The sequence below is a fragment of the Cyprinodon tularosa genome, unplaced genomic scaffold (assembly GCF_016077235.1).
Source record: "Cyprinodon tularosa strain WSP-4 unplaced genomic scaffold, ASM1607723v1 ctg107, whole genome shotgun sequence".
NCBI classification, from domain to species: domain Eukaryota; kingdom Metazoa; phylum Chordata; class Actinopteri; order Cyprinodontiformes; family Cyprinodontidae; genus Cyprinodon; species Cyprinodon tularosa.
Window position 1 is genome coordinate 2,835,803 of NW_024037860.1, and position 24,190 is coordinate 2,859,992.

Here is a 24,190-nt window from a genome sequence, read left to right on the forward strand (position 1 = left end):
TGGATTTTCACACGCTGTCAATATAATACACAGAACTTACAAAGCATTTTATTAGTAATTAGCCCCAATATGTTTCCCAACTTTAATTTGATAAAGATAGTACATGATAACTATTACCCTTATAAGTGTTACCCCCCCACCAGGAGGTATCAACAACTTTTCGCTGATGAGACAATAGCAGATAGTTCTATTTAATGCGGGAGCAGCCATTGGGCTCGCGCAAAGGGGCGTCAGGAAATCGTCAGACTTCTCCAGCGAGCTAAAAACCGACCGAATCCACAGCGGCGCGTGACGTCCTCTTACGTCTCGCGCCGCAGCTTGTTTATCTGACGAGCGAGCGCCGCGTGAAGCTGCCGTCCGCGTTAAACGCGGCGTAGCTTCCCTTCTCACATCCTCCCTCCCCCCCACTAGTGGGACAGAATGGACTCGACCTACTCAATCATGCACTTCAGCATACACTGCAAAGAGTATGCTTTCACCTTTAGGATTGTCTCTGCTTCTTGAAGTCACACTGCACTTCTGTCGTAGATAAAGCAGGTAAGGCTGCCATTAGTTTTTCCTTATCTTTTCCTTACCTTTCATCTAAAACTCCTTTAGTGCGTTTTTTTTTTCTTTTTTAAATGGGACTGTATGTTAAAGGCGACTGTCTGATCTTGATATATAAATAGGTTACAGGCAGCTAGAGGTGTTTTTAAAAAGAAACCAAACTGATATATTTTAGGCATGGTATAAAAGATCTAATTTCTACAAGAATCAAGAAGAAACATGTTAATATTTGTAGATCATTAACTTTATGTTTAAAATAAAAACTAAATGAATGCAGATCTCCTTAACTGGTATAAAAGTTTGTACAAAAAGAATCATGACAAGGAGTGTTTCTCTGAAAACCATGGGGGAAAAAAACACACCAACAACAAACTTTCCAGCAGATCATCTCTTTATTTCTTTTCTATTTTTGGGAAACACACTGTAATCCCCTCATCCACACAGATGGCGGATATACCTACAGAGCTATAAATGCTGTACAAAATAAAAAAAAATAGAGAGACAGGAATCACCCAAGAGGAGGGGACAACTGTTCTCCTTTTTTTTTAAGCGATTATTTTATTCACTCAGCAGCAGGCATACAGGGGGAGAGGTGGACGTTAGGGAGGGGTAAAGAAAGGGGGGGGGGGGGTATATCCATATTAGGAAGTCGTGTCCTACATAATAGACGTGGCACAACTGCCACTGAACAGGGCACAGGTGCCAGTAGTCGCTTGTCTTTGCCTTACAGATATGAGGATCTGAAACCGCTGGAAGCTCTTTGGTGTGTCGCATTTCTTTGAATCTCTGCGCATGCACGCGGGTAGGTGCGTGCATTATAGGGCGCGTGCGTGTATTAGTGTTGTTGGAGGAGGAGGAGAGAGGGGGGGGGGGGATGCGGAAACATGTGGAGTGAAGGGTGATCGTGTGCGCGTGCACGCCCGCTTGATTTCTTTCTTTTTTTTTTTTTGGCTTCTAACTTTTTTTCTATTAAGGATAAATGGTGATGCACCCACGCGCTGGTTTGGTGATCTATGTCTGCGCGCGGATGCATAGTAAGCGTTTCGATACGCACGCGCACGCATACAGGTGCGTGCACAAGTCTGATCACAGATGTTGTCTGCATCTGTTACCCAAAAGCATAAATTCCATATCACGCAGAAAGGGGGGGTGCTTGGGTTGTTTGCGCAAACATGGATGGAGCTGATGTGGCTAATTAAACTCTATTGTCCAGAGTCACCTTTTCTTTAGATACTTTAGAATCACGTAGGCGCGCGCGCGCACACTAGCACGAGCCAGCTGATCCTCCACTCGAGGAGGAAGCGCAGGAGACATGAGTGAAACAACAAAGAGAGACAGAGGAAGAGGACAGATAGAGAGGAGCGCGCGTCGCTCTGAGCTGGGGACAAGGTCCTAACACCAGGAGGGCAAACTTTGCCTCTTTCTCTCTCCGTTTTTTCTCCCTCTGATTCTATGCTTCACACACACACACACACACACACACACACACACACACACACACACACACACACACACACACACACACACACATCCACACACACTAACACAATTGGGCATATTCCATTCATGGTTGGTTCAGGTGCTCCCAGAAACTCCATCACTTGATCAGAAACTATATTTCCAAGGTTTGTTGAGGAATTTGCCATCTGTTTTATGCTTTTTTAATTTATATTTTATTTTATTTTTATAAAGAAATAGTTTTTAAAAACAGTCAGAACCTCGCCAATACATGTGCAACGGCTATATTTGTTTGTAAAAATGCTTCAGACTTTAAAGTGTCTGAAGCAGAACAAGAGCAAGAGCGTCATGTTACGTTTAGAGGGAAACGTTTGAGAACAGAAGATGAGGCTTTTCTATCTTAGAGAAGTTACAAACACAGCAGCTAATTCGTGAAATATTACAGAGAAATTAAAAAAAGGCTGTGTCGCATTGGTTGTTTTATATTTTGCCTCATCTGTCAAGTTTATTCTTGAGCAGCCGCATTTCCGATTACACCTGAAGGCAGCATCAGGGAAACTATAGGAGACGAGAAATAAGAGAGAAAGAGAAAGAGGAGAGAGTGACAGAGAGAGGAACCTGTGCTGTTCAACAGCACAAGGAATTCACCTGACATAATAATTCCTAGTCCTTTTTCTTTTTTCTTTTTTGGAGACAAACTTATTTGAGGGTTTTCTCTCCTTTTGTTCTAAGTTTGCAGAGAGAGTGGACTCCACATCTGAGTGTTTCTCTAGTGGATCTTCACTCCTGCCACTGGATCCAGTTTGCTTTGGGAGAACTGCACCGGGTTGTTTCTGTGTTTTTCACCTCACTGTTTCTTTAACCGGTAAGGAACTGTGTCCATTTATTATTGTTTTTATATCTTGAGTGTGTTTTTTTGTTTTTGTTTTTCCCAGTTAAACTGAATTTTTTTCTTTCAAAAAATGTAATATGGTAGAATCTGCCTGTTAAAAGTAATGGTTCCTTGTTTCAGTGAGGGAAAAAAACTATTAATGGTTAATAGATTTAGCTTTTTGTCAAGTTAGGGCTTTATAACGTGCTGTGTCCTTATGTAATAAACAAGCAGAGCAGTGCTGTAAACATTTGTTGTACTTTGCTGATAATCATTGGAATGTGCAAGAACTGGCTGATATGAGGATGTCATGGCAGTATGAGTACAACTGCCATGGCTTTGTTTCTTTAAATGCAGCAGAAATGTTAACTTTAGTTCTCTTTCCTCCTGTTTTTTGAAAACATGTTGAAGACCCTACAATATGGATTTCTCAACTAAAAAAAAGAGTAAAACAAAAGCCAACTATGACTGCAGATGACTAAACTATGAACAAAGCTGTTTTAATAAGTGATCTGCACAGCACTTCTCAAACAAAGCCGTCACTTTAAGAGTGACAAGCAGTAGGTGCCAACTGACTGGCAGTGAGCAGCAACAAGTGGGGGAGGGGCAATGCTGCCTGAGTTGCATTGACTGTATTTACTTTTTTTTTTTTCTTGAAAAATAAACTCATCATACCTGCTTTCCATGAACCAACCATTCCTACCCCGGCTCGCTTGGTGAAGATCCATTAAAACGCCTCAAAATAAATATTAAGTTTGTCCGGAATAATTCAAATTTTCCTCAACCAGACAAATTTGTTCAGCATGCGAAAAGTACAATTGGGAGTGCACAGCAACACGTGGGGGAGGGGAGATGCGGCACTCCATTACTATAAAGGCCATATGACCGGAATTATCTAGCATCTCATTAAAAGGAAAGGCATGACTGAAAATCTTTGGTTTTGACACCAACTGAATAAAACTTTGGTTTACCTTGATCCCAGTAAACAACACTGACTGGAGCCTTAGATAAGATAAACATATATATAGATAAAGGGGGAAGTCATCATAAAAGACAATGGAATGTAAATAGACCTATCAAGTTGTTCTCCTTTATGCAGATCATTTTCATAGTATTAACATGTGTGATTACAGTGCTAAGCTGCAGATATAGCTGAATAAAAGCAGCAAAGGAACAGACGGCAGAATTTGCGCCAAGTTGTGCTCAACATCTTGTCAGTAAGTTGAGGAAAATCAAAACAAATCCCTTATCAGCGTGAATTGGACTTTTAACTTCCAACAGTAGCCTATAGTAGTTAGCCTCACACTCGCCCGCCCTCCCAAACACACAGCTGTGGAGCACAGTGATAATAGGGTTGTGTTCGCCGTTTGTATTCCAGTTATTATCCGTCTCCAACTGACGGCTGGTGTGAGATCATCAGTGGAGACTTTTCTCTTTTTCGATGGTGATTTTTCTTTCTTTTTCCTCTCAGGGGGACTTTATAAGTGCTGCTGTCATAGATGCACACAACACTTTTTTTTTCTCCCCCCTTTGCTGTGATGTCACCCTAACTTAGAAAGAGAAAGAAACAGCAGAGGGAGGGAGGGAGAAGAGACAGGACGTTGTTTTGCAGACAGGATTACATTGTCCCCCCCCCTCCTCGTGCTTGTTTGCAGACATTATGTTAAAGATTTCTTCTCCAGCCTGCAAAGCGTTCACTCTGTGTTTATAGCAGCACAGTATCCATTCAGTATTACATAACAAAATGATCATTAAGTTGGGAACAGGTTTGATTAGGAATCATTTGAATTCATTACTTTTTTTGCTGATGTTATTGGTAAAAAAATAAAGTTGTTTCCAGTTTTGTTCTTAATGGAAAAATAGACAAAAAGTTGCTCTCAGTTAAGTTTTTTTTTTATGTTAATGTTATTTTTTCCTCCTTAATGCAAATTCAGAATAGGATGAAAATCTCTTTTGACCATTTGTGTTTGAACTGAGCTAAAGCATAAAGGGCTGGGTATCGATTAAAAATTCAAAAATCAGTTTAATTTTGATTCTCACAATTTAGAATCGATTTTAAACTTATTTCTAGTATGAAAAACATTTGTTCAGCCGCTACATAAAATACATCACTGTGTATACTAGCGTGATATAGTAATGTTCAACGGCAAATTAATAAGGCAATGTTAGTTAATGGCAGCTGTAAGGACAGTGGAAAATGCATTTAAAAAATATTGATATTTAAATAAATATGAGAATCAATTCTGAATTTTTTTATTTTTATTTATCAGAGACCTATAGAATAGATCATGTTCCTGCTGTCCTTAGGAACACTGTTGATTTAGTTCTAGTTGGGATAACTGCTTACATTACAGTCACCAGCAGTGTCCCCTACTACTTAACTAGAATAGAATAGAACAAAATAGAATAGAGTAGAATATAAATGAATAGAAAGAAATAGAATACAGGGTCATTAAAAATCATTAAAAGTCATTCAATTATTATTTTTTCAATTAAGGCCCTAATTGGCATTAAAATTCATTAAATGTGTTTATTGTGGCATTTAAAATGCTTTATTTAAAAAAAAAATGTTTATAAAAACAATTTCGTCAGACGTATTATATCACGATATATTTGTGTGGAACTGCTTCCGGTTGATCGCAAAGCTGTATGTTCAGAAAAGAAGCTTGAGTCGGAAAAAAAAAGCTAGAAAAAGGGGGGTGGGGGGTGGGGGGGAAGCTAATTTCAACAAAACTGGCTAGAAAACGAGGAATTAGGGACCTGGCTACAGCCTGTCGACGGGTATCTGTTGGTGGCATTAAAATTATTTCTAAGAGCATTAAAAAGCATTAAATTTGAGTTATTCATTCCTGTATAAACCCTGGAATAGAATAAACTCCCTTTATTGTCCCAGAATGGGGGAATTCTGGTGTTACAGCAGCAGCAAAATGATTATAGAAAAAATGGCCACACAAACGTGGACCTTAGAAAAGTGTGTAAAAATAACATAAAGTGAAGAGTAAAAAAGCAAACAAATAAAAACTGTACTGTAAAGCGTTTTAACAATATAAATACGATGCAAATGGAGAATAAATAACCAATATACAGCTGTGGACATTTTTACAGTAATGAATATGTAAAATTAGCAGCAACATCAGAGATGTGCAAAATGACAGCAGCATGTTATTTAAGGGAGTAAGGTAGAGACTGTAAAATCAGCATGAATGTAACAACTTATTTGTTACATATACTGTAACAGTTAGTTTGTTTTTTTAGCATAAATTTGCTGAAAAAAAAAGGCTTTCTAGATTTTTTTTTTTTTTTTTTTTAGTGAATGGAAACTCTGTGAGCCACTTGTTGAGCGTTGTAAAATGGAACGAAACAGGAACGTGACCTATCTCTATAGTGGCTTTTTTTCAGGCTTTCAAATCCAGATTTGATTCATGCTCCTGCTTCTGCACAGCATAAGATCAATCAGTTGATAACTTCACATGATTACAGTGAAACAAACATACTTTCTTCTACCATTGTTTGCCTTTTTTAGAAGAACCGCTGGATACATTTGATCGTTTTCAATGGGAATATGTGCGTTTTGCTTGCAGTTTGTGGGCTTGTTTCTCCATGTAGGTTTTATGATTAAACCGTCCTACTCTGACTCCTAATTTTTCCAAGGATTTAAAAACTCATTTGCCCTCCAATCTTTTGTTTCCCCATGTATGTGGGTGTAAAATGAGTTTTTCCATTTTTTCCCCCTCTTGTCCAGAATGTGGAAGTGTTTTCTTGGTGTGGTGAGAAACAATGAGGACAAGGCAGGGCTTTGTGGTGGCAGAAATGCATTTTTAACCCATGTGAATGAATGGTGCCTCACATTCCACAGCACCAGGCCCTCGACTGAATGGCAGCACTAACACGGCTGTTTTCATTACTCATTACTGCCCTGTGCCTTTTCACCACGGACTTAGTCATGTACCTTTACCTACTAATACCGGGATTTAGTGGTTTTGTTTTTGCTTTTTCTCTACTTGTGCTTTTATTGTGCGAGAGCTGTTATGGCACCAGCATTTTGTATTACTCATAACTACTTATTCAAGTTATGATTAATGAAAAGTTCAAATTACAGTGTGTAATGTGGAAAGCTTGTTATTAGTAGTGAACTTGAAGCCAATAATCACCTCATATGTCCAACCATAACATTTAGATTTGTTTTGTGTTTTTGGAATAAAAACGTAAGTTTTTATGTCTGGAAACTCAGAGCACTTCTATGGTGAGCAGTAATGTCCATCTGTCAGTTTGCATTCAGTCTCAATGGAGTCTTTTTCCTCTGTCAAGATAATGTGGATTTGTCGCCAGTGACCTCACCATCACAGTGGCCTAGGTGCTAAAGGTCTCCCCCGGAGGTCAGCTCTTAAGGCTGCAACATGCTGCTTCCGCCTGACTCTACAAGCTCCGATTGGACTTTTTTTTAATCACACAGGCTGTGTAGAGCCTCCCACTATGCACCGCCATGCATTCATGGCAGAGCCTGTCCCAGAAATTCCTCCAGCATAAACAAGCAGGGTAGTGAATGCTGAGCCGTTGTTGCTGCTCTAACGAACTCAAAGGAAATCACTGTTTCACTTTATCTGTTGTGTGTTCTTCTCAGCTCATACCATGGGTAAAGTAAACCGATTATTGCAATGTTTTATTAATTGTGTATTCCTATTTCTGTCCCCCTTGCTGTATACTTACTGTATAAATCACCTTGCAGTTCAGAGATTCTACTATGTATTCTCCATACAGTGGGTGTATGTTTCTCTTCCCGTCTTATTCATCACATTTCCTTCAAATTGCTGCGTAGGTCCAACCGAAATAGACAAATTAGACTAACTGTACTACCATCTTGTATACACAGAGTGTATACAAATAAACATATATAATAAACATTACTTACTTATTTACTAAACAAAGCAAAATGTCGATGCCTGCAGCTTTTCAACAGTGAATGAGCAGCTTACAACAGTGAAATGAACATTACCCTTTATAAAGTGCAGCGGTGATCAGAATGTAAACAGTGTAGGAGAAAAGAAAAAAACAATTTAAAGTCATGGTGCAAAAGTTATTGATATGGAAAGGTTCAGTGCAATGCAACATAAATAAATATGGTGCAAAATGCAGCAGAACTTTGAGTTGTTTTCTGTTTAAAGGGATTATGAAAAAAACAAAACACATTGGTAGTTCAAATATGATGTTTACAAGTGTGATGTAGAGACTTGATTAGAGTTTTAACAGTTCAATAGTCTGATAGCGGCAGGGGAAAAGCTGTTGCAAAACCTGCTGGATATGCAGCTGATGTTTCGAAGCCTCTTCCCAAAGGGCAGCAGGGAGAACAGTCCACGGTGGTGCTCGTTGGTCCGACCTATACATGCGCGGTTGCAGAGAGCCGTGTTTCTGACCAGCTTCTAAAGTTACAGTCACATGTAATTGCTACAACTTCATATGGTCCAATTTTTCATTGTGTGTTTTAAGGCTGCTCCTACATGGCAGGTATAAGCCTCAGTCGTCATCCTATTGGAGCAGCAACAGCTGCTTCTGTGGAGAAATTTGTGTTGATGCATAGTAGGACCCTGGTCAGTGATGTTAAACCAAATGAAATGGGATATGATCATTAGATTGTGGATGCTTCGAAGATCATCAGATACAAATCAGATCTACTAATACAGATGGAAGTGGGACAATTCAGACTTTTGGAGTTGAAGCAATTGTAATTTGGTTGTGCAGACTGCCATGGAAATGTTAGATATGGGTCATATGCAGGCAAAGAAAGCAGATTTGTGATCGTAGCCTCAGTCATCAGCAGCTAATGGCTTAGTAGGCTCAGCTGCAGGCCAAGGAGTCCCTGCTTCGCAAGAACACAAACATAGCACTCCATACATCATTGAAGATCATCTTATCTTGGATGATAACTAGGGAAAAAAACCTAATTGAATCTAAAAGTAAACATATATTTCCTGATGTAAGAGAGTGCTGTGACCATCAGTCTATCATTATGAATATTATGCCTCACTCTCATTAAGCAATATGGAACGATAGAAAAAAGGAGCTAGCATGACATAGACATAGACCTCAGCTTAGACATAGATATAGAACTTAGCATGACATAGACCTCATCTAGTTCTATTGATAGTTGGTGGAAACTAACTGAAATCCATATTTTTTTTAATATCTTGTAGAATTATAGAGCAAAAACAAGCCAAAAAAAAATAAAAAATAAGACAATAATATTTTCACTTTATACCACAAACTATTTCCAAATTATGCCCGTATGATCCAGTTTTGGGCCAGATGGTTTTAAAGAAATTATTGATTATGACCCCTGATTAAACTTAAAGGACAGTCATGGAAAAAAAAAAAAAGTCTGACCCCACTTCTTCTCTTCAACTTCTAGGACATTTGAAACTGAATTACAATTAAAAGTACATTTTTATAAACAAAAATTATGATGGCAATAAAAATAAGTTTAATTTAAGAGCTCATATCTACCCATTTTCCATAGATTTTTGCATTTTTGCAATATTTTGCATTTAAGATAAAAATCGTTTTCTTATGTCAATATGCTCTATCCAGAACTCCTCAAGTAGAAAAGTTTTAGTTTCTATAGGTTTAAATTCGCAAAAAGTCTAGTTTAAGGAACCTTTTGCTATTAATTGATTAATCGATTTGCAAAATAATTGTTAGTTGCAGCCCTAAATATAACCACAAACACAATATTGATAGAAATAATATTGTTTTCCCATGACTGTCTTATAATTAATTGGCATTACATTAGCGCTTACAGAGCACTAAGAGCAAATTGTTTTTTTATATCATTTTCGCAGTTTAACATTTACACTTTAATTATTTTTTTGTTTTTATATATACTATACATATAATTTATATATATATATAAGTACTGATTTTTTTGTAATATATGAAGTTAACCATGGATGCAGGGGGGTGACTCTCTGCCCTAATCTGAATTCCTTAAGGCAGACAAATAAACATACTTCTACTTTAATCAGCCGCTGGCAAGGCAGGAACAGGACTTTCTCAAGGTGGGTATGAACTGGGGCATGGCCAGTATGGAGGGTGCCTAAAAACCTCTGATATATGCAAAACTATAAAAGCAAAAGGTGGCGAAGAGGCAGAGTGATAAATATCTCCAATGAACATTATCATGGAACAAATACTCTGTGGTTGGTATTCCACACTTTCCTAAATTCCTGATTCCAAAGCTATTTTTATTAATTATAAACATCAGATTTTAATCTGCTTTGATTATTACACCTTTAAACCTTAACTGATGTTAGAATAGTTGAGACATCCCTTCCTTTCCTACCAGGTACAGTCGAAGGTGCTTCTTTTTCTTTAGTTTTTCTCTTATTATTTCTACTTGAGATCGTATCAGTCCTTTCTGCATAAAAGCAAAACGTGTATCTGCGTTCAGGAGCTTAAATAACTTTGTGTGGCATATTGAGGTTGGATTAGGAGCAGAGGCAGGAAATGGCAAGTGCAAGAACCTATTTTAACAGCTGTTTCCTTTTCTGTGTATGAAACGAACCATGAGAAACAGATAAGAAAAAAAAGAGTAAAGAAGTGTCTTTTCTCTTCTCTGACGGTCCAGACATTTCTGTCGTTTTCATCCGGAGTCTCATGTCTATTCTGGCATCGGTTGATGGCATTGATTCCCCCTGATGCATGGTGGGGGTTTTCGCTCTGAAAGGGCAATCTCTCTGGGTAAGCCTTGAAACACCACGCTCCTGGATTAAATTATAAATGAGCCCAGCATGGGAAGCTTATTGCTTACTAACCTTGGATAATGAGAGGGAATTTAGATTCAAGTGGACAATATTTCTGTAGAGTTTTTAGACTTCATGTATTTACTTGAAAAGTTTGGGTAACAGGTGGGTGCTTAATCCCTGTATTTGGGTCACACCTGCACCCTCTGCATCCATATGGATCAATGAAGCTGAAGCTGTCCAGGCCCGAGACGTGAAGCCTGACAACAGTCTAAATTAGTGCTAAGAATATGATGAAGTAATCAGAGGATTAAGATAGGAGCTGGGGTCAATGGAGTAGAGTTGGTGGGGGGTTTGGGAGATCTGCAGTTTCAGAGATTTAGGTAAAACTCTGTTTTAGCCGTCACCTACTGTGGAGGAAATGTTTGGCTCTGGCAGAGTTGTTGCTCTTCTTTTTCTGTATGGGAATTGATATCAGGAAGTTATTACTTCCAATGTTTACTGTTATGACAAAGACAGATTTTTTTTTTTTTTGGTTTGGTGGAAAACCCCCTCTGAAATTTAAGAAACTATCCAGAGAAACAAAAATGACACTGTGTGCATACCGTCCACCAACAGTTGATCCTATTTTAATATTTTGGTTTGTTTCAAGGTTAGTGATAAAGCAAAGGACGTAGTCTGACATTAGTCACAGAGATAGGAAAAAATAGAAGGGTTTTGGAAACAGCACACTTTCCTAAGTGATAAATTAATATGCCCTTGAAAATCTAAATGACTGGAAATTAGATTCAGTTAAACTTATAGATAACTGGAGTCAAATATTTAGATTTAAGATTTTTACGCATTATTTTCTTTAACTAAATATTAGGTCAAAATTTGTCTCAAAATACTTAGGCATTATTTTCTTGCAGTATTCTTTTGCTAATATCTATTAGAGGATTGAGCCTCTATCACACAAATACACATTGAACAGACATAAACCAGTTAACAAAATATTATAATTATAACGATATTTTAAGAATAAAAAGATTTCAAAAAGTTACAGTTCTAACTTTAAATTGAATAAACTTTCTGTTTTTGAATCCTTTAAAGTCGTAGGGAAACGACTGTCCCAACTGTTGCATTTCCGAATTCTCCTAAGTGGTGCCGAATTTACACGAGTGAATAAAGTGAATGTGATTGGTTGTTTATCAAGGGGGCGGGATTGTTGTGGCGGAAGGTTCGCAAGCAAGTTTGGTTGTGGCCCGTTTGTCGGTAGCATCTTGCTTACCAGTTAGTAACTTTGTGCTAGTAGGTTCCCAATGAGAAATTACATTGGGCCAGAGTAACGACACTGTCAAGGAACGCTATGGATAGAGGAAACATGCAAGAGGAGGAGAGTTTTATGTCGGAGGTCGTGGATGAATGTCCTCTGTCAAACATTTTTTATTTAGAGGAGGAAAGTGGGGACGAAGATGTTCTGGAAGAGGACGCCAGGGCGGCAGAAGCTTGGTTTGGTGTAGAAGGCTTACAGCCGTACATGTTTGAGCCCTTGCCTCGCAACGCTGGCAGTTCTGTTAGCTCTACGCCTGCTGAAGTCACAGACGTCCATCCCCGTGAACACTGGGACGGAACTCAATGGGAAAGCTAATGAGTCTTATTTCTTATTTCAACCATTGCGTATATTAGCTGCGACATATGAATCAAGATGCTATGAACGAAAAATTTGATTGACAGATGACCGTTATATGATTGGCTGAATTAAGGTGTACAAGCTGACGTATAACTAACTGGCCTGTGTAAAATAACCCACAGATTTTAAGACAGGATTTTTTTAAAATAGAAATTTTCTAAATTTTGGGACAATATAGTCTGATAAAGAGTACATTTATATACATGTTTAAGTCAGAATGATTTGACATTTAAATATGACTTGCCTATGACTTTAAATGAGAGCTCCCAGTGATCGTCGGAATGACCAGAGCTGCACTTAGCAGAGAATACAACCACCTTTCTTTTTGACGGATACTATGCACTGCTAGCCAGCTGGCTGCAAGATGTTTTAAATCACGTCTCTCATGCTTTTACAATACAAGATCGTGTTGGGGGGGGGGGGGGGGGGGGGGGGGAATCACAAAAAACCCCACAGACAGACAGCTTGGAAACAAAAATAGCACTTCCCACTGATAAAAATATGCAAGTTCTGTCTCACCAGCACAACCTGGCATATGGATTAAATTTTGCTTTGCTTACAAATTTGATCAATTCAACACAGTTTTTTTTTTCCAGGTCAAACATGTTTATTTTCTAGATGCAATTTCTCCTGCCTCTTATTTTGCTTTTCCACTGATTTTCCACTTTATTGACGAGCCAATGAATGTGAAAGCTGAAAGAAATAGACTCATTAGCAGTGGTATCAGGTTTGGAGTTTGACATAGTGATCGCGGTTAATAGATTTCAGGCTGTTTCTATGAACCCTTGCTTGGCATTGTTGCTGTGATTGCTGCAGGATTAAAGAGGAGAAATAAGCTTAGCTGGGAGAAATAGCCCTAGAGAAACACGTGGCTGCGATCAGAGATTGAGGGAGGGAGAGAGAGGGGAAGGGGAGAGCTGCCACCAGAAGGAACTGCACTTCTTGTCCAGCCCAGATGTCACCGTGGTGGACTACCATTATCGATCCGCTGCTTTGCACACATTTGGTCGGCACACATCGAACACTCCTGCCTCAATTATCTGGCAGTAAAAGAGAAAATGAAAATAATATGCTGTCAGTTGGGTTAAATAAACACTGTTTACGCCTTCTTTATCTTTGGAAATCATGTTACATACATTCCTCCTTCAAACAGGATAGACACATTGCTTCTCCGTGTATGATAATGGGCCCAATGAACCAGTTTGGCAAGGTCTCTTAGATAAGCTTTAACATACTTTGACATATCCCAAAACAAAATATGATGACCTTTTATTGCATAATCATGCGAAAAACACAGCTTTTCTTATCGTTGCACTCCTTCTTCCTCTCCTATCGAGACGAGATGGCCTTGTTGATGGCCTTGTTTAGGTGCAGCAGGCCAAGATTACACACAAACTTTAGCATGTAGGTGTCCATGTGTGCTCAGAAAGCTCAGCAGGGAGGGGACACAGCACCCAAACTTAATCCAAACTCACAGCAGCCCAGAGGGCATTAAGGGTGAGTGGGGGTTGGGTGATCTGTTTCCTAAGCAGAGTGGCTCCTTTTTAGCATTCTGTTCCAGTTTATTAACACCCACTAAAGGCCCCCGTGTTTTTGGAAGATCAGAGAAACGAAAATGAATCAGTTAAATCCTTTAATATAAAAAATTGTATGACACATAACTGTAGTGTAACTAGAGTGGATATTAATAAAAAAAAAAGGAAAACAAGGTGAAATCAGAAAGAGGAAGTCCAGAACTGCACGTTGAAAGACATTTCTGATCTAATCTTTAGTTTCACTTTGATGCAAATATCTTCCTGACAAATAAGTTTTCCCTTAAAAGGACACATTAAACTACAAGGACACAGTTAAGCCCAGTCTCCTGTAAAAACCTATTGATTTTACTCCATTTTCCTATAAAAAAAACCCATAGTTTAAAAAAACAAAGTCTCTTATTCCCTGTTTTACAGCATGTATCCCTCCTGCCGCAAATACACATCATTTTCAAGAATCACGTTCATTAATGCTTACTCAAAGATCTTTATTGTGTTTTTTTTTTATCAGAGAAAGGGAGGGTTAGATGCAGTTAGTTCTGACTTAAGGCCACTGATGTTGCATGTCTGACTAACTTAGGGAAACAAGCTGGAAATGTCTCCGGGCTACTGCAGCTAATCATTCAGGAACTGATCGTTAGCCGCTGATGTCAGCCTATCCTTGCCAATGTGTGTTTTAGTGAGTTGTGTTTATGGATGGGGGAGACGGGGATACATATAGATTGAAATATGGGCTTCATAATATCCAAAAGAGAAGGCGGATCATTATAAAAGGTAAACTACTGTTTTTCTTTTCCTCTTCACTAAAGGATAAACAATAGTGTTTTTGAAACGGTTTATAGTGTCTGGCATTTGTGAAGCTGTCATCTGCAGATGCCCATTTTTGCCCAATCCAAATTCCCTTCATGAACTTTGTTTACACCACTGGGGACGCACTTTTCTTATCTGGACCTCCTATAGGATTGGTTCATTGATTATTTTTTATTAAAAGCAAAGATGGGGTCAGTCTGTGTGTGAGAGAGATATAAAACAAGTTCTACCATGATAAAACTAAGATTAGACAGCATAATCACAATTTAGGCTGGTTTTAGCCTTATATATTAGGAATTAGCATCATCAGCACTGCAAGCTGTGGCCATCAGAAGGTTTTCAAGAGAAAGTAGACCCCTACCATAGATTCCTACCCGGCTGCCACATTCCAAGTGTTATGACAGACACATTGCTAAAGTTTTCTCCAGATCTGCTTTGGTCTGTATGAATTCATGTCATAGGAACATTTTCACATACCTTCCCCAGACAGCTCCCTTATTTGACACCCAACTTTCTCAGGTTTGTAATAAGAAAAAAAAAATGAAATAAAGGAGGAGTGACCAAAGCATAGAGATCTATTGTGATGGTCTGAATGAACCCCATGTTACAGCTTCCTGCAGCTTGTATACTTCTTCTGACTTTTTTTGATACATCCCACTGATGTCAAAAATACTGTAACGCTGTCATCTTCTAGTTTGCCAGGTAGAGCTTAGAGAGGATGTTTCTCTGGGGGGAAAAAAAGCAACAAAAACATATGTTTGACTTCACAACAGCCTATTTTTGGACCACTTGAGTTGCAAACTATAAAAAGATTGTTTCATGCAAAACTACATGATCATGCTGGTGTTAAGATGTAAACTTACACTGATGTGGAAGAATGGCCTTTGTCTAGAAGGATAAATTAATATTTTTAGAAATTTTTCTGTCTTTGTTAAAAAGCTTTTTTGTTTGAATATGAAATAAAATTAACAAAAGAATCAAGTGACCATTTTTCAGTACATGTAAAAAGACCCAAATATTCCAGGTTTTACCCTCTTTACCTCTAGTTGAGGGAATTAACCAGACTTGGGGGAAGTAGCAACAGGAGGCACTCTTATGAGGTCAAGCAGGCTACAGGGTCACTGAGTACAGAGGTGAGGAGGAGCAGGATGGTCGCCCAGGGGCTACCGAGTTCACCAAAAATAAACATGTGGATCTGAGAGTCAGTTCAACAGCAAGCGGGAGAAACACAGGGATGCAGGAGCAGGTTACAGTCAGTCTCCATGGTGTATTCCTGGGGATACCTCACATGTAAACACTAGAAGTGTCTTTTTTTACCTTCTATCCAGGGATCCCTACATGCCTTTATAGTGATTTATACATGTGGTAGTTGTGGTAAAAACAGATTGATGTAATTGTTTTCAGTCTCAACCTTAAGGTCTTCATATTGCACAATCTGCAAAAACTGTTCTGCACACCGCTTGTGTAAAATCATGCCTAAACTTTCCCTATTAAAGCCGGGCATACAGCGTACAATATTTTGCCCTTTTTGGGCCGACTTTAAAGTCGTGCAAGAATTTTTCGATCGGGCCGACTTTCAGCCTGATTCTGCGCGGTGTAGTGTACAGGGGGTAACGAGGGACAATCTGCCACTCACGACAACCTCCCGATTAGGAATCGTGAGGTCGGGAGAAAATTAAACATGTCTTGAAAAAATCGCTCAGCGGGCATGTGCAAACAAGGACTCTTGTTCTTCTTCCTCTCAAATGAAAACACAGAAACATGGCGGGGTGCGAGTTAGATTGAGTTCTTTCTGTTAAATTGACAGTCTGTAGTAGCCACGTTTGCTCAGCCATGTCTTTGTCCCAATACGTTTTTCAGCACAAAATGCACAAATTGCCAAGGCAGCGCATTTCACTCTAGTTGGCTTGATATATCTCTTCTACTGGCTTCCGGATAGATGAGTCTGAGTAGCGCCATCTCACTGCGGAGCTGAGTCTGACGTGGTTTTTAGACGTACAGTGTGAGCAGGTAGATCGCATCAGAGCGTTGGGCCGCACATGCGTTGTGAGCTGGGAACTCACACCTTTAGGCCAAGGTGTCAACTAAACCACACATGATTCTTTCTTCCTGGTTTGACAAAATAAGAAGCTGGTGCAGCCGGAGTTAGCTTTTCTCCATTTGTGTTGCATGTTGTCTAGTTTATCCCAGTGCATTTAGTCTGGTATAAGTAGAAACACTTCATTTAGTTTGTTTCATCTGGCTCTATGTCCCTATAATGTTTTTTCTTTAGCTGCAGTCAGCTACTCTCCTCAGTTCTCACCTGTCCTTCAGTCCATCTATTGTTCAATGGTCTCGTAGTAAACTATAATAAAAGGAAAATACCAAAACAAACTCTAAACACAGCCAGGCTGCTCCAATATCCATCTCGACTCACATTAGCAGCACTTTTCTGCAAAGAACCACCACAAGTTAATACCCTCCCAACCAGCGGTTTTCCTGTTCCCAGTTCCTTTTTCCTCCCCTGAATCTAGATTTGGATTCTAGAGTGGAGAAAGGGGAGAGCTGCGATCTATACCTCTTACTCCTGCAGCCCTCGGGAGACACAAGCAGCTTATAACATCTGTTAAATTAATCTTCTGTCATGATGTTTTTTAAGAGATCTGACCCACACACAGAAAACCACTCAGAGAAACCAGTGTAAAAGTTTAACAGGTTTATTGAGGAGTACAGTTGGGTTGGATTCAGGGGAACTCTGAGCTGGTGAACCGGAACTGGAAGTGAGAAGGGAAGTTTAGAGAGGTTAGTTCAGGGTCCGTGGGGACTTTGAACGACGTCTTGCAAAAACAGAGATAAACGGGACTTACGTTTGCGGAGAAAGGTTTCTTCCTAGAATCCATTCGGTGTTGGTTTTTCCAGAGATTGAGGGGCTCGTTGGAGGGTGGACATGTGTTGGTTTGGTTCGTTCCCGAGGAGCAATGGAGTGGACTGCCACTTAGATTTCCAGGAGAACTTGAACGGGACGTATGGAGATTAATCCCCTGCTCACTGTGAAACTCAAACAATCCTTCCAGAGGGAGAAGGCCAAACATCCAGTATGCAGGATGACTTCCTGCCAAAAGGCAAAAGACAAAAACAACGTTAGACTCAGTGAAACAAAAGACTCAGTTAGACTCAGCTAAACTCAGCTTGGTTAGAGTACCCAAAACTGGAAAACACTCTGGCGTCAAAGTAGTGGCAATCCACTGCTTAAGAAGTCCTCAGTAATCAGCCAACCAGCCGCAGGTGTGTGGGAGGAGAAAACACAAAAACACAACCCATACAGACTGGATTCCTAACTGCTTCCAGCTTTACTGGAATTTTTTTTTTATTTTTTTATTTATGAATTCATTATGGTTCAAGCATAATCCAGTTTTTAAGCTATATAAGTCCCTTTAAAATAAATGGTTGGGGGTGTATTTTATTACAGTCTGCCTAAACAGATTTGAATTCTTAGTGTGTTTGGGACATTGATGTAACCTTTAGTTTTTTTTAAAGCCACAGTGAAAACAAAGTGATTTGATAAATAATTAAACAAACAGATAAAAATTTAATTTTTTTGAATATTGCAGTAAGAAACCTCTGAAAATAGTTTGTTACATATCCGCCTGGATCAGTGCTTTGGTCTTATCTGGTCTTTCTTTGTTTTACTCGCTGCCACCTGAGTTTCCTCGTAGCACAGAAGTCTGACTTGGTTTGATATTTTCTGGGTGTGGTTTAGCATTTGTGGCATTCTCCTCTTCAGCTGGCTGCAAACTCTGAAGCTGATGACCAGCTGCAAGATAGACGTAGAGTCCATATGGATGCAGCAAGTGTTGTGATAATCTGTCAGCACAGAACTTCTCTCTTCTTGTTTGTTGTTTTCCTCCAGTAGAGTTTTAGATAGTGAATTCATCCATCTTTAACTCTGAATTCTACTTTAAGTTTGATTCATTTTCTGGTTTTGATAGATTTGTTTTACACAATATACAGATGTTTGAAGAAAGGACATTCAGTCTGCTTGACTTACATTTAACTCACACTTTCCTCTGGATACACTGCAAGGAGGTTCGGACAGATGAGAACTAAACATTCCTTGATATCCTGATCTCACCTGGAACATAAACATCTCACACAAGGTGGGGGATAGTTCAACAGCGACTATATTTCCTAAGGAAGTAAAAACGTGTCCGGATTTCTTCCAGCTGTTAACAAACCTCTAAAAGTCAGCAATAGGGTGTCTCAAGGTGTATTGCTGTGGCTCTCTAGCTGCTGTGAGGATAACAGGAAGAACCTGCAGCAGATGATTAGGGCAGTGCAATAGCATCACTGGATCACAGCTGCCATCTCTGACGGACCTTTAAATCTTCAGATTGCAATAGAAAGCCAGCTTCACTGCAACAGATTCCAGCTATTATTTTCTCTCCACTTACAAATGAGAAATTGTTTAGGAATTTAAAACCAAATTCATAAAAATAGCTGGTATTCCAGAGCAGTCATATCAATCTCCTCTGTCACATGAAGGCGCCTTAAGGACAGAATATGATAAATATCCAGACTGATGCTAACCATTGTTTCTAGTGTTTAGTAGTGTTGCACCCATACCGATACCGGTATGAGGCCCCCGATCCAGCACTAAAATGGTGGTATCCGTATCAGCGAGTACCAACAAATAGGGCAGTGATACCATTTTGAGAGCCAGAAGTTTATTCAACTATTGTCACCCATTCCAGATAGGCAATAAAAAGTTATACTGGATTCACTTTGTATTAGTTTTTTTCCTGCTTCACAAAGGTAGGCAGCAGCTTGACAAAGCCATGATGGCAATTATTTTACAGCCAAGTAGTATGCAGTTCTTCATATATACACACACACAACAATTTCTAACAGATGGTATCAGTATCAGGCGATACTGCACAGCCAGGTATCAGTATCGGGGCCAAAAAATTGCATCTCTATTACAATAGAGAATAGAATAGAAAATCCCTTTATTTTCGCACATTGGGGAAATTGTGATGTTAAAAATTAAATAGAGTATTGTACTGTACAGTGTTTTTACAATAGCTAACACCTGTGGAGTTTTTAACAGTAATGGGTATGTGAAAAATAGCAGCAACATTCTATTCTAGTCTATTCTTAAAACAAAAAACAACAACAACAAACAAATAGTTTATTATCTATAATTATTCCAAAAGAGTGAAGAAAGTCCCTTTAAAAAATACTTTATTTAGTGGCAGTCACCCAGTCGGAAGGGGGTTAAAGTCAACCCGTCACCATTATAACCCTGACTCCGTAAGCCCGGTAGACGGCTTTGTTTATGAAATCATAAACCTGCACTTCAACTTTTGTGTGTAATGATTAAAGATGGTCTATGCAATAAGCTAGCTTAGGGAGTTAAAGGTAAAAACACAGAGAAACAGGGTATAATAAGGTGCATTTGGCACAAGCTATTTCTTGCCACATATTAGACAATGTGCTCAAAGATGCACCAAGACAGAACAGATATCTTAATCCCAAAGTGATGCTAGAAATAGAACAAATCTATTTTTCTATGGTTGTCTCTTGATTTTATATCAGTTTGCTCTCCAAACCTCCTTTGTTCTACGTTACTGACCTAAATTTTATGGCTAATATGTTTGACTATCATCTTCAGCTAGATTAGTGATTCAGAAATGACTGGAAGCAACTTTAAGAGGGGGTTGTGTTTATGGGTTTATGGTGGAACGGCTCCATGGTGTCATTAGCGGAGAGGCTGCTTCTACCTGTGGATTATACTTCCTGCAGTCACTCTTCTAAACACAATACGTCTCTGTTGACAAACCAATACTGCTATAAAGTCATGGTTGCAGATGTCGAGCGAACAGGAAGTGCACTCTTCCAGCACATAAACAAACATAATAAATTTTAACTTACCAAACATCAAATCTGTGGTTTATCTTAATGCTTTGCATTGAGTTTCCTGCTTTTATCATCATCAGATTATATGCACAGTAACATATGTACGACTATCATCATAGTGACACCCTCTGTGTTTTATTCTCACATGGTATTGATGAAAATCTGTTGTGACCGCCTGTGATCATCTAATCCCTGGCTGTGCAACTCTATTTAAAGAGCATAGCCGCTAATCCTATCAGATTATACTTGACCAACTCAACAGAATCGCCCAATTAATAGTAAGACAAAACTCCAAAAGCTTAGCTTGCTAAAAAAAAAAAAAGAAAAATCACATTGAGAGATGTAAACCAGTTCTGGATGCCAAATATAATGATTATTCACACACAGAGAAGAAGCCAGGATCAGTAGTTGGCACTAGAATAAGGAATTTTGCACTTTGTCATTATTGTTTGCCCATTGTACATATGCAGATGGGACTCTCTGTAAAAGCAGGTTGGTTTTCGGCCACTAACTTTGAATCCGAGATCCACTGGGGAAGCTTGGATTTAGGTACCTGGGCTGCCGGCTCTGCGGGCACCGTTGTCCCAAATAGATCTTTGTGATATCCTCATTCCTGTTAGGATTTGTGAAAGCGGTTTCTGCCAGCAGTGAGCAGCAGGATAAGCCTGTGCCAATTTTATACTTTTTCCTCTTTTTTTTTTTTTTTTAAAGAGCCATTTCTCATCTTTCTTTTATCCGTCATGAAAAAAAAAGGCCAACTCAGAATATGCAGAACCATCAAAATGCATTTTTACAAAAAAACAAAAAAAAACAATTTCAGGATGGAGCGTTAGCTACCTAGTCTGCTGTAACTTTCCACCATCGACCTGCTGTGACAAATCAATGTCTTGCTCATACTCTACAGTTTGAAAACACTGCAGCTAATAATTACAACCAGTTATGCAGTCAACACTTCATCTGATTTCCTTTAGCAGTGCAGTTTTCATGCATAGTATTTATTTTATTACAATCATCTCCCTGTCTTTAAATTCCATTCGATTTGCTTATCTTAGAGTCATACAAATTCATGCAAGTGAGCCAGCACTTGTCTTTCACTTCATGTGTATATTTTTGTCTTTGGAACTGACTCATCCCCATTCTATAAACCCAAGCTCCAGTCTTTGCTTGGCACTCCATGTTGTTTAAAACAGCGTAAAGTCAGAGTGCTGAGGGAACAGCTGCGAGTAATTCCCAATCTTCTGTTGCTGATTTCTGGTCTAATAGACCTGTTGGTTTCTAGCTGCGGCTGATGAGGGTAACTCCCGCTGGAGCTGACCGACTCCTCCAGGGGAAAGCTCCGCAGGCATGGCTGCTTGATGCAACATTTGCCTTCCCTGTTGCCCTCTACCTTCTGCTCTGAATGTACAGCTCAACTTTAAGTGAAGTGCAGAGTCAAGCTGTTGCAACTACTTGATCTAAGTGTAGCGGCTTGTTTTCAGAATGCCGAACGCTCTTGATATCGAAGGACAGGAGTTAATTACTGCTTAACAGATAACCCTACTTCCTTTGAAATAAAAAATAATACATTTTTAAAAGCTGTTCCTAGGGCGTTGCCGTGTCATACCGCTCATTCTCACACTGCTCAGGTTTTTTTGGGCATGATCCAGTTTCCTCCTACAGTGGAAAAAGATGTCAGGTACTAAAGCAATTATAGATGCTAAATTGCTCTCAGGTTTAAGTACTGTTCTTTATTGCTTGCTTGTCTTTCATGTCTCTATGGTGTCCCTTTGATGGAATGATGATCCGCCACTAGTGTACCGATTTGTTGACTACTATAGATTGGTAGTGGCGCCCCTATCATGACAATGAAATTGCTAAAGGAGGTGTTGAAACTTAGTAGATGGATGGAATGACACAAGACATGTGTCTCTTAGCCTTGAACTGACACCATTCATGGGTGGTAAATGCTGTATGTTTAAAAGAATACATAAATGGCATACATTATATGGTTTCTTTAAAAGTCACTGGGACCGTGTTTTTTTTTTTTTTTATCTCTGTTTTGACCCTGTGATGAGCTCACAGGCTGTCCACCATGTCCCCTGTCCTTGCCCTCATGAAGCATATACAAAATCCACATGACCCTGAAAGTAATGAAGTAGCTCGGATGGTTGGATTCATCATGTAAAAGGAAATGCTACCCTGAAATGATACAGTGCTGTTATTCAGCTTTCTACTCTGCTATTAAGGACGTTTAAAGGTCAGCTGATGAAGTAGATTTATTTAAATTTTCATATTATTTATGTGCAAAATTAAAATTAAATTAAATTTCTGTATGAATAAGTTCAATCGGATAGTTATTAGCTCTATAAACCAGACGATAAGTGATGGCAGTTTTTGTTTCATGACCCCCCAGGTTTAATCTGTGTATAAAGAAACTGTCTTGATGTAGAAGGCATAATGAATGATGTATGAAATCTCACAGCAGAACTGTTGTTGTTTTTCTGGTCCCCAACATGTTCCACTATGAAACCCCACATTACTAGCCAGGCAGGTATATTTTTATAGTTATTTTTTCAACTTTTTTTAACCATTAAGTTTGCTTTCAAATTGCCACTTTTTTGTTTTAAGATAATAAAACGGAAAAATTGACCTCTGATGGAAAAAAAAAAAAACAAAACAGAAAAAACCTAATTGGCAATCCAGTTGTCTGCTACCTTCTAGCAAGCTACCAAGGTGCTTCCAGATGTTGATCCATTTAATGTTCTCCTGTAAAAACACGGCTACTAATGCACATCAGGCCGTGTTGTAAAGCTTGACTGTTAGCAGGCCAGTTGAGGAATGCTCCTTGTTTAGTAACAGTATGCTGTAATCTGATTTTCTTAAGCCCGTCTGCAGGAGGTGGGAAAAAAACCTAAAGAAGGAGACCTGCAGAATTTGTTTTCATCAGTTTAAAAATGATCCTTAATATGCATGCAACTGATTTTAACATAAAATATTAAGGTTTTCCTCACGAGTCTCTTTTATTTACACTTTTCATGGTGAATGTGTTTATTGTACCTTAAAAAACTTGTTCCATAACACCTGCTTCCATCTGTGTTAAAGATCTGCATTTGGTCTTTACACATTTGGTCTTTATAGCTTCACTTAAAAAAAGTATAATAGTTGAAGGCATTTCTGTAACAATAAATTGTTTCAGTAGGTCTGTTCTTGTTAATTGTGGGTCTTTCATTAAAATCAACTAGTGGCTAGGATCTGACAAGTTCTAGCTTAATTAGTCCTAAATTGATAGCTTTACATCCACAATTCTCTCCTTTCTGATCAGCATCTTACTTTGGTGATAATCCTCTATGCTGTTATTGAATGAGTAAGACTGAAAATCACCTAATTTAAGTAAACATAAGGTGTACAACATGTTTAAACATGTCTGCAGTTAATTTATGCTGCGAGAGCGAGAGAGAGCAAGACGTTTAGTACATAAACTAAGCAGGCTCCTCTGTTTTTATCCTTTTCAGCTTTCAACACCTCTTCCTGTCATGGAATTCACTGGATTTGGAAAATGTCCAAAGCCTTACATTGTCTAGGGAATACATACGGAGAACACCCGTTCTGGTAAGTTGTGAAAAAACAAAAGAAAAAGCTAATCATGCCTTAATCAATACCTTAATTATTTTTGACTCGATTTTAAAACAATGGT

General features: G+C 38.9%; 1 protein-coding gene across 6 annotated transcripts in view; it reads left to right on the forward strand.

Annotated features, from left to right (window-relative positions):
• The first annotated feature begins 386 nt into the window (after positions 1-386).
• LOC119786203 (zinc finger protein 516-like) overlaps positions 387-24,190 on the forward strand; it is a 61,258-nt gene continuing 37,454 nt past the window's right edge. For 2 of the 6 annotated variants that reach the window (XM_038289376.1, XM_038289419.1), the window contains exons 1-3: positions 387-537; positions 2,737-2,869; positions 24,009-24,105. The gene's annotated coding sequence lies outside the window, so the exon portion shown is untranslated. Of the gene's footprint in view, positions 538-1,228; positions 1,349-2,148; positions 2,172-2,736; positions 2,870-24,008; positions 24,106-24,190 lie in introns of those variants that run through there. The other 4 variants (XM_038289385.1, XM_038289395.1, XM_038289404.1 and 1 more) reach the window with 4 other exon arrangements.